Raw genomic sequence first — 10,945 nt, 5'->3', positions numbered from 1 at the left:
TATCATAGATAAAATTTTTAAGTCTCCACATATTTGCCATTTATGTTCCTCGTATTTTATTTTTGACAAAACCAATTCAATGTTTGAATACTCTTCTTTAAGAACAGTTGAATGCGCTAATGGTATAGGAGCGTACTTATTTGTGTTATGAAGAAGGACTGCTTTAAGGCTCCGCTTCGACGAATATATACCTGGTTTTAATTCGTCAATAAGTCCTTTTACGTCAATGCAGTAAACTAGCCCTGAATCTTCTTTAAAATATTTTCGAAAGGTTTTCTCTCGGTCACGATATTCACTTACTTTAGTTCCCTTTGTCAGCATATGTCGCTTTTTAAAGTCTGAAGCCATCAATTCACATTGCTCTTTAGATAGGCCAGCCTTTCTAAATAAATCATTCAGACTCTTTTGATCATATTTTTTCACAGATTTCTCCACACCTTTAGGTACATATTCTTCATCATCATCTGACCTCAAAAACCCCCAGTAAAGTATTTTCAATGTTTATAAATCGATTTAAAATCGTAAAACTTGATTTTAATGTCATTTTAATCAAATTTGAAGTAAATTTTCTCTTTTCGCGATTTTCTGCCTTTTCATCGCCGTATGTTGGGTTGAAATTTTTGTAAAAAAAACATCAAAACATGGTTTTCGATGTATTTTTTCCCGTAGAATTCGATTCTGAAGTCAAAAAAATAAAATTATTCTTTATTTTTTTTTATTTAAAAAAAAACCATGAAAAAACCGTAAAAAATGAGGTTTTTCGATCAAAACCCCATAAAAAAGTAGCTGGACCCTACTTTTTTATTACAAATTTGGATTCAGCGTCGAAAAATACATAAGAATATATAGGTCTGGTCAATTGCACAGACACTTTTGTTTTTTTTGTGGGCCTGTGTAATTAGACAAAAATTGACATGATTGAGCCTGAACAATTTTGGTTTGGAAATTGTGTCAAATGTAAATTTTCTCTCAAAATAAACATCAGATTCGGTTTTCTCGTTAAAAGAAAACATTTCAATAAACATTTTCAAGAAAAAATATTGACGAATTGAAAATTTTTAGTTTTGCCCCTCCCAATACACATTTTTGAGCATGGAGAATGAATAAAGAATGAAGTTGAAAATTGAACATGCAATAGAAAATTAGAATTGGTAGTGCTTGTAATTGTAAAATATCTCATTTGAATCGCAGCCGCTCTAAAGAATTTCAATACGAACTCGTTCAATCCACATTCTTGGGCACGATAATATCGATACTTAAAGTGATTGGAGAAGTTTGTCTATTTATTGTTCAACTAAGCATTTAGACAGTCCTATGATTCTGAAAATAGCATTTGCGAGCTCTGACAGAACTCAGCATAAATATAGTATGGAACCTACCTCACTTTACAAAAAAAGAAAAGCTCTCGGTTCTCTATTTTAGGTGAATAACACATCGTTTATATCCATCGCCTGTCAAACACAGATACATGACTGCGGAGTTTTGCAGAAGAGTTCAGCATAAAAAATGTGTCACTCAGGGCTAATGAACCAGAGCCGCTGATAGAGAATTAACGATTATCGATATACAGCATACAGTAGTAGGAAGAGGAGCTCGAGATGAATGTGATGTGATTAGAACGTAATCCGCTTCGTCCTAACGAGATGCGTCGTACTCCACTAGAAATGTAGTAGTGTAAATACCCTGCGGTCAGACACTTAATAGGAACGATACTCACACGATTTTTAATTTTCGATTCTAGGCTCATACATATTCTATGCTACTAATTTTGAGATATTTTTATCCCACCCGCTGCCTCATTCTCCTCCGTAGTTTGCCCCCCCCCCCCCCATCCACCAGAAAGTAAGGAGGCTGTTGCCTCTACCAGGACTTCACGTTTATTCTGCGTTTATTCGCTTTGTAATCTTCGGTTGAATGAAATCCTCTTTTATATTCAGTAACTAAAAAATGTTTTAATTTTCTTTATCTTATAATCAATTTCATTTCAGATCAGGCAGAAAGGTCCAGATTATGGGGTATCAGAAATATATGGTATGTGGATACATCATTCTATGGTAAAAATAAAGGAACACGTATATCACATGTGATCAGAAGGTCACGTGTCATATTTCTACCTTACCGACATTTTTTTTAATCCCTAACATATTTTCACGTGAAGCGCCACATCAAGTTGAAAATTTGGGATTATAAATAAGAAGCACTGAGAAATTTGGGTCTGGTCCTAAATTTGTATAATTATGAAAAAAGATTTTTCCCATTTTTTTTTCATAACTATCAAAATTGAGGGCCAGATCCTCCTTTCTCAGTGCTTCGTACTTATTATCTCAAATTTTTAACAAGATGTGGAGCTTCGTGTGAAATCAGTTAGGAAATAAAAAAGTGTAAGTGAGGTAGGAATATGGTCACGTGACCCACTAATCACATGTCCTTAAAGAAGTAGTTGAATATTCAATAAAATAATAAAATACCTAAAAAAATAGTTTAATATTTCACCAAATATAGTTTAGTTCTCAAACCAAAAAGATGAATTCTCAGTGCAAAAATTAATATTTCATATATTATTGTGAAAATATCGACAACAGTAATTTGGCGATTGTGAATTCTCCTTTGTTAAAGCTCCTTCAGCTTTAACGAACACATTCTCATCACGTATCTCGTGCTTCGAACTCGAGCTTATTCCTGAAATTGTATATCATTCCCATAAATGTATATTATTCTAATTCGTAACTTGCATTGGTATTAAAACAGATGAAGTTTCATTATTCCGTTTAAAATGAAAAAATGTGACTTTTGGATTTTCCATTATTATTTCATTTTCGTGTGTTTTTTGGAATATTGTAAATACTATGACTCTAATCATTTTGAATTTTATGAAAAAAATCATTAAACAAATTGTTCGACTTTTTAAATACTATGAATTACAGTACAAAGAATTCTTGGATTTTGAAAAAATGGTGTCAAAAATATTCAAAATGTGCTCCCTTTTTGAATTTTTATCTAAAGTGGCTGGCTAACCAACTTGACCTTTTGTTTAGGACACTAAAAGAGTGTACCAAAAGCCAATCTAATAGATTAATTTTTTCAAAAGTTATCGTGCTCACAGACAGACAAACATAAAGACAGACAGATAGCCATACAGATAGAAACATTCGTAAAAACCTGTTTTTCGGATTCAGGGGGTCTCAAAACGTGGACATTTTGACAAAAACTAGGGGGGTCAAATTTTATACAAATCTAATACCTTCTGTGATAAGAATGTTAAAATGATTTATTTGTCATGAATAATTTTTTGATAGTTCTGTTTTTAGTTTTAATCATAAAAAATAGCTTTAAAACATAAGAAATTATATTTTTTGAAACCCCACACACGAAACGAAAAAGAAATTAAAAGAGAAAAGTTGTGATAAGAATGTGCCCACGCAGCGTGAACATTTTTTTACTGTTAATGGCGTTTTTCATGATTAAAGCCAAAACTACGCATCCTATCAAAAAGTGGTTGATAAAAAATTTTTAGACCTTTTTCGAATGCACAATTTTTGAGCATTCATATTTTATCTTATTTTGCACAGTTTGACCGAAAAATGTCATATTTGGATTTTTCATTATTTTATATGCTGTCAAAATTTGAATTTTTATTTTTCAAGAAAATTCCAAAAGTTGTGGTGATATACTTGTAGGGCATTCAAAAAGCAACATTTTTCTTCTCTTGACTTCTTTAGGTTCATATATACTTCAGGATAAATTGTTCGACTTTTTGAATACTATGAATAACCGTACAGAGAATTCTGGACTTTTGAAAAAAGTGGTCTCAAAATTATTAAAAATGTGCCCACTTTTTGAATTTGTATCCAAAATGGCTGGCTAACGAACTTGACCTTTAATTTAGGACACTAAACGATTGTAGCAAAGTGCAATCTGACAGATTAATTTTTTTTAAGTATCGTGTTGACAGACAGACAGAGAGACATGCATACATATACATGCATACATACATACATACATACAGTTATACAAGCAGATATACAGACAGGCAGCCACATTCGTAAAAACCTGTTTTTCGAATGCATGGGGTCTCAAAACGTGGACATTTGACAAAAACTGGGGTGGGGGGGATCAAACTTTACACCAATCTAATACCTTCTCTGATGAGAATGTAAAAAGTGAATTTTATACCGAGTAGTTGATTTTTCAAGTAAATAGTTTAATTTTTAACCGAACCGTTGAATTTTCTACCAAAATCGCTGAATTTTTAACCGAATAGTTGAATTTTCAGCAACGAAAAAAGAATTTTTTAATGAATACATTTTCAACCAAAAAAGCCAATTTTCTGCCATTTAAATTGATTACAAGAAGACGAATTACAAACAAAATAGTTAAATTTACTGCTAATAAGTTCAATTTCCAGATAAGAAGATTAATTTTTTACCCAAAAAGACGAATTTTCAATATAAAATATGAATTTTTACAATACAATTTTATTAAATATCCAACAACAAATAGTTGAATTTTCTGCAAAAATATTTAAATTTCCGCGTTTAACAAAATGTTTGAATCCATATTCAAAAAGGCAAATTTTCAAAACAGAAGATTAATTTTCTACCCAAGAAGTCGATTTTTCAAGAAAATAGATACATTTTCCACAAAACACTTGAATTTTCAAATCGACACTAATAATTTTCAACATAAATGTTACTTTTCTACCAAGTCATTTATTTTTTAACTTAATAGTTTCATTTTGAACCATATAATTGAGTTTTCTATCAAAATAGTTGAATTTTCACAAGAAAGTTTAATTTTTAACCCGAAAGTAAGAACTTTCAATAAAAAGGTTAATTTTCAACTATATGCTTGAATTTTCTACCACGTTGTTGAATTTTCATGCAATCATTTTGTTGAAAATTCGTATTTTTTAGATAAAAATTCAACTTTTGTTTTTCTTTGAAAATTTGTCATTCAAATTTAAAAGTTCATCTATTGACCCTTTTTGTAAAAAAAGCATCTGTTCTGTTGAAAATTCGTCTTTCAGGATGAAATATTCTATTATCATCGTATAAAATTTAATTTTTGTTTAAAATTCATGTTGTGGTGTTAAAAAATCAACTAGGATAATTTTTGATGAAAATTCCATTTTTTGATAATTTTTTTTTTTTAATTAACAAAATCCATCTACTTAATATTAGAAATTGCATCTTTCTTGGATAAAAATGCAACTGTTTGGTTAAAAATTCTGAAATTGTATTAAAAATTAATTCTTTTTTATTAACAATTTAAGTATTTTATAGAAATTTTACTTTTTGTTTAAAGTTCACCTTTTGGTATTAAAAAGTCAACTGAAATAATTTTTGGATTAAAATTTAATTATTTTTTCAAATTTGTCTTTTCAATTGAATAATTCATCGGTTTTATTCGAAATTTGATCTTTCTTCGATAAAAATACAACTGGTAAAGTATTCAATTATTGTCGTAAAAAATGTATTTCTTATTTAAAAAAATCATATTTTTGTGTTGAAAAGTCAAACTGAAATCTTTTTCTAATCAAAATTCAACTATTTTTTGAAAATTTTTGTCTTTGAAACTTAAAAATTCATCCATTTTAGTAGAGATTGCATTTTTCTTGGGTAAAAAGTGTAACTATTAGGTTGAAAATTCAACAATTTTGATCAAAAGTATTATTTTTTGTTGACGATTCATTTTTTTAGCTGAAAATTAATCTACTTCGTTGTGATTTTTTCAATAAATTTTTATCTTATTGGTGATGTGAATTTGGTGAAAGTTCATATTTCCTGGTTGGAAATTCAATTGTACAAAAAAAATCGTGTTTTAGCTTGAAGGTTAAACAATTTAGATGAACTTCCCTTCGTGACTGAAAAATCTTTATTTGTTGAAAATCCGTCTTTTTTGTTTTAAAATGGTTTTGTCTAACTTTCATCTTTTTAAAATAATAGATCTTAAATTGTCGATATAATTATCCAAAAATTTCTTTCTTAATAGACGTTTCGCCCTTCCATTTTGGCCTTATAAGAAGGTTATATTAACAATAAACACTTGTGGACCATCACATTATTCTTTCGCAGGCCGCCATGACGAAGTCGTTAATTTTGAAAATGAAGTTTTCACTTTGCAAAGCATGTATTATCTCAAATACAACAAATTTCCATCAATTTCAAATCCCATATTTTATTGTTTCAAGAAGCTACAAATTACGTAAAGAAAGGGGGGGAAGGTAGAAATATTTTGTTTCGCTTCGTTACACGGGAACGACGGATCTTTGAAAGGGTCTGTAATCCGTTACGTAATGTTTGTACAGCCCCTAAGATATTCGCAAAACCCAGCTGAAATTAGTAATTATAGTAGTTAATTCAAACAGAATTTTTGTGATCAATTGAGCTATTCAAATTTACTAATCCTCTTAACTAACCAAAGACACTGGCTAAATCCTCGTATAAACCAGTACCAATTTTTCTATCGGCGTAGGATCGGAAAGGATCAGACAGAATATAATCAGATGGACTTTTTATCAATGGAATACAGTTACTAAATTTTCTAAGAGAAATTAAAAATATAAAAGTTAAAATTTTTAAATACTATATTGAACAAGAAAGAATGGGTTTCGATGTGATTGCCTACTTTGAATAATTTTTTAGTTATACCATGCTGAACCCTTCCCACATCAGTGAATATTCAATTTTATCCTCTTAAATTTTCATTAATGACAAATGTTATTTTATGACCACCTAAATTTCTGTTGTATTCGATGAACAAGAAATATTATTATTTCATCAAACTGAACCGAGGTTTGTGTGAAATTGTGATTTCTTATTTAGATGAACCTTGATAGGCTTCCACAGCATGCTTTGAAGAGAAATAACTATTATTGAAATAGATTTCTAGTCTCTCGATTTAAAAATAAATTCACTTAACAACAAGAGATTGACATTTCATTTTAATCAGGCGCTTAATTTATCGAACGTAGTAATATTTATTTTGAATAAACGTCTCCTTTGTTGAAATAAACGTCAGTTTATAAGGATGGAACTTTATTGCAATTCAATTTATTATCTTCTTCAGAAATAATGAGTTCCTATTTCTCATAATTAAATATGATTATAATTGTCGCAGGATGTGATGCATATTTAATAATAAAAATGTATATTTTAATGTAAAGATTTATATTTTGCAGATTAAAAAAATTTATTTTTGAAATCAGCCACGTAGATAAATTTCATGAGAGTGTGGTGTCAGGTTTAGCTCAGGTCTGGCGCTACTCTTGCCCAGGCCTGAGCTTAAGAATAACGTCTACTCTGAAAGGTCTGGTCTGGCCCAGGATTGACGCTTAACAGCGAGCCAAGAAAAAATTCTATGTTGTTTCTAGAAGATATGGTCTGGCTAAGAACTGGTACTGATCAGCTATCCAAGACCGAAAAAAGTTCTAAGTTCGATTAGCAAATTTTTTGAGGCACATTTCTAAAATGTTACAGGCTGTCCCCGCAATGATCGAAAATATCAAATTGACACTATAAAAACAAGACATTTTTACACCATCCTGACAGTCTGTGTTGGCCCAGGTTTGGCGCTGGTCAGCTGAAAACAATTATAGTGAACAATACATTTTTACAAGCCGTTCAAAAAATGAAGAGTGCAACCAGTGTGGCTGACCAGCAAATTTCCATCTTTTGGCCAGACTATCTGACCAGCGTCAAGACGGGAAACCAGACAGTCTGGTCTGGGCTGGGCCAGCGCCAGAAGATTTTTCCACACTGGTATATGTTGAAAAATAGAATAATCTTCAAATTTCAGTGGCTGCAATAGATTACTATTTATTGTTTATGTCAATTAAGTTTTTAAAAAATATTGAAAAATTAAAAGTCATATTTTTTTATTTAAAAGGTTCAGTTTTACAGCTTTATGTTGAAAAACAGAGTAATCTTCACCTGTCATCGCAGAAAGTCTGGGAGACTGGCATTATGTCCAACCGAGTAGAGCGAATGAAGGGACTTTGATCTTCCCTAGCTTATCTCCATTAAAAAAAATGCTGTCGTTTACAGAAGGAAGCTTCTCGCCATTTCACAGTTCCGTAGACGCCAACCTCATAATTACAATATTCCTATTAATTCCCTCAAAGCCAAAAGATTCGCTTCCTATATAGTGTCTAGTTAAAAACTCATTCTTTTAATTTTTGTAATCCTTACAACATATTTTACATATTTGTTTGGTACCCTAAATCATATTTTTTTCGTATCAAAATCTTGTATAATTTTTTTTTCGCATATTTTCCAACATTGAACTCTAGAAGTCCATATGAGGGGGCAGGAGAGAAATGGACTTACGCAATATTAAACATCACATATTGAATTTGATGGGGGCTACTGAACCCCAGTGTGGACTCGATAAATCCAGAACCTAGAACTTTTGAGAATTTTTCAAAATAATTTCAAATATTTGATTAGGATCAATTTTCCATTGTTTCAAAATAATAAAATATATACTTTGAAAATTTCGGCATGATCAGGCGATGATAATAATAGTCTTCAGTCCCTAAAGTGTTCTATTTAATTACTCTGAAATATTTGTAATTTTTAAGGGGATAAAAGTAAAGTTCTCTACTTCAAAGTCTTTCATGAATACGTGTTTTTTAATCAACCAGAATATTATGCGTGCTATATACGCACTAATCACCCTTTCTTTAAAAAATTTTTGTTTCTTTTCCAAATTTGGTTATGGATTTTACAGAAAATCTTATATGATTTAAGAAGACTGTATATGATTTACAGAAGTGTGTTTGGTTATAGCGATAAAATGACAGTAAATTCAATATGAATGACACAAATTTGTCCACTGACTGACAATTCTTTGAAATTGGAAAATTATTGTTTTCATTGGAAAAATAATACTCTCTACGTGTGTTGTAATCTGACAGCGAACTTTTAATATTTTTTTAAGCTTAAAAAAGCATGAAAAATACATTCTGAAGGTATTTCCAGATAAACTATTTATCAAGGCCAATTATCAGCATTTTCTGGACATATTTGTCACATAATTGTATTAGATTATTTTTTCTTTTATATCAAAATTTTATTTTTAAAGTTCAACAGTAAAAATGTAATATTTATAATCATGATGAAATTTAATACTAATGGTCATTTTTTACTAGTTACACAAAAATTTTAATTTCTCTTTGCATATTGATCCTTTAGCATGACAAATTACACTTCAAAGCACACTTTAGAGATTTTTCGTATTTTTAAAGATAAATAACTCGCAAAAAGAAAAACAGGGAACTTAAATTAAAAATCAATGTACTGTAAATTTGACTTAGTTGACAGTGGAACCACCTTGTTATTTTTTTTTTCATGATGAGTTATCATTTTACTTAAAAAATCTTTTTCTATTGTTCAAAGTGTAACTATTTTGTTCAAATTTTAAAAGAAGTTATTTTCTTGACTAAATATTTTACTGCTCCATGTTTAGTTGAAGATCTTCTTCAGTTGAAAATTCACCTGTTTGGTTAAAAACTTCTGTGTGTTTTTTTTTAAATTTGTCTTTTGTGGCAAAAAATTAATCTTTTTGGTGAAAAATGCACCTTTTTGGATGAAAAAATATAAGTGTTTTGTTAAAAATTCCTAATTTTTTGTTTAATTTAACAGTTTTTTTATTAAAAATTGAAATATTTGTTTGTAAATAACAACTACTACACTTTTTGTTGAGAATTCATTTTATTTATTAAAGATTTATCGGTTTGGTTTAAAATTTAACTATTTTGTTAAAATTTCTCTTTCACTTGGTTGAAACTTAATTATTTTAACTAAAAATGTAATGATAAAAGTTTACATTTATAAATCTGAAATTTTTGTCAGTTCTATTATACACACAAATTGGACATTTTTTGTCACTGCCCTTCAACAGAAAGTCAATTCACAGTTATGTGTATAAAATTGACAACATTCCTTCCTTTGAGTTATTCAAGTTACTTAATCCGCATTGAGGAAAAGCGAAAACAATGCTTTCGAGATTTTTATGACATACTTATTTTTTAGAGAAAGTTTTGAAAAATCGATACTATATTTATAATATGAATTTTGTAATACTTTAAATAATTTAAACTCGATTCATTAAGAAAGGAGAGAATAATTTTGTTGACACTTTATTTATTCTTTTTCTTCACTAGGTATTTGGTATGAGGTATAATTTTGATCTACTATTTTTATATCAAAATCATTTATCGGCATAGGTAAATAAAGGGAAACTTTGTTACGTTATCGCCGCAAAAGTTAAAGAACGGCGTCAATTTTGCTTCCTCGTATCTTCTAGCAAAACTATTGACGCATAACCTGACCCGAGGTAAGATTGAAATTGAAATCAGTGACGCGAATTATTATAATCCCAAGCTAGGATGAATCCCGAAGGTGCTTTTCAATTTAGGTGCATAAATGAACAAACATCCTATCTTAATTGTATACCGCATACACGGAAAAATTTAGTCGCTTAAAATTTGGGCGATTATTTCATGAATCTTGAACAGAGAGAAAAATCTTCAAATGTTCCAATGGCGTTGAAAAAATAATAGAAAACCATTTATGACATGTAGAATAAAGTCTACTAATATTTAAAAATTGAGTTGCAGAAAAAAAATCGAGTAATTCTTATGTAAAAGTATTTTTTGAACTAAGCGACCATTTGTAAGAAATACTCTAAGATTAACAATATTTGAAAGTGTTTCTCTAGAGTTTACATGACAGCCGAGAAATTTGAAAGAAATAGGATTTAAAACATAATTTTGTACATTATAGAACAAAGTTGATCAGATTTTACATTATTTTAAACGGAGTTTTACATTTCTTGCTAAAGATAATTTAAAGGACGAGAAATCAAAGAACTGAGACACCTCAGCTTATAGAACTTCGTCGACAGTCGCAGAAAAAGAGAGCTAATGCGCACCAGTGTTCAC

Source organism: Belonocnema kinseyi, chromosome 8 (assembly GCF_010883055.1).
Source record: "Belonocnema kinseyi isolate 2016_QV_RU_SX_M_011 chromosome 8, B_treatae_v1, whole genome shotgun sequence".
NCBI lineage: Eukaryota > Metazoa > Arthropoda > Insecta > Hymenoptera > Cynipidae > Belonocnema > Belonocnema kinseyi.
This window is presented reverse-complemented; position numbering follows the sequence as displayed.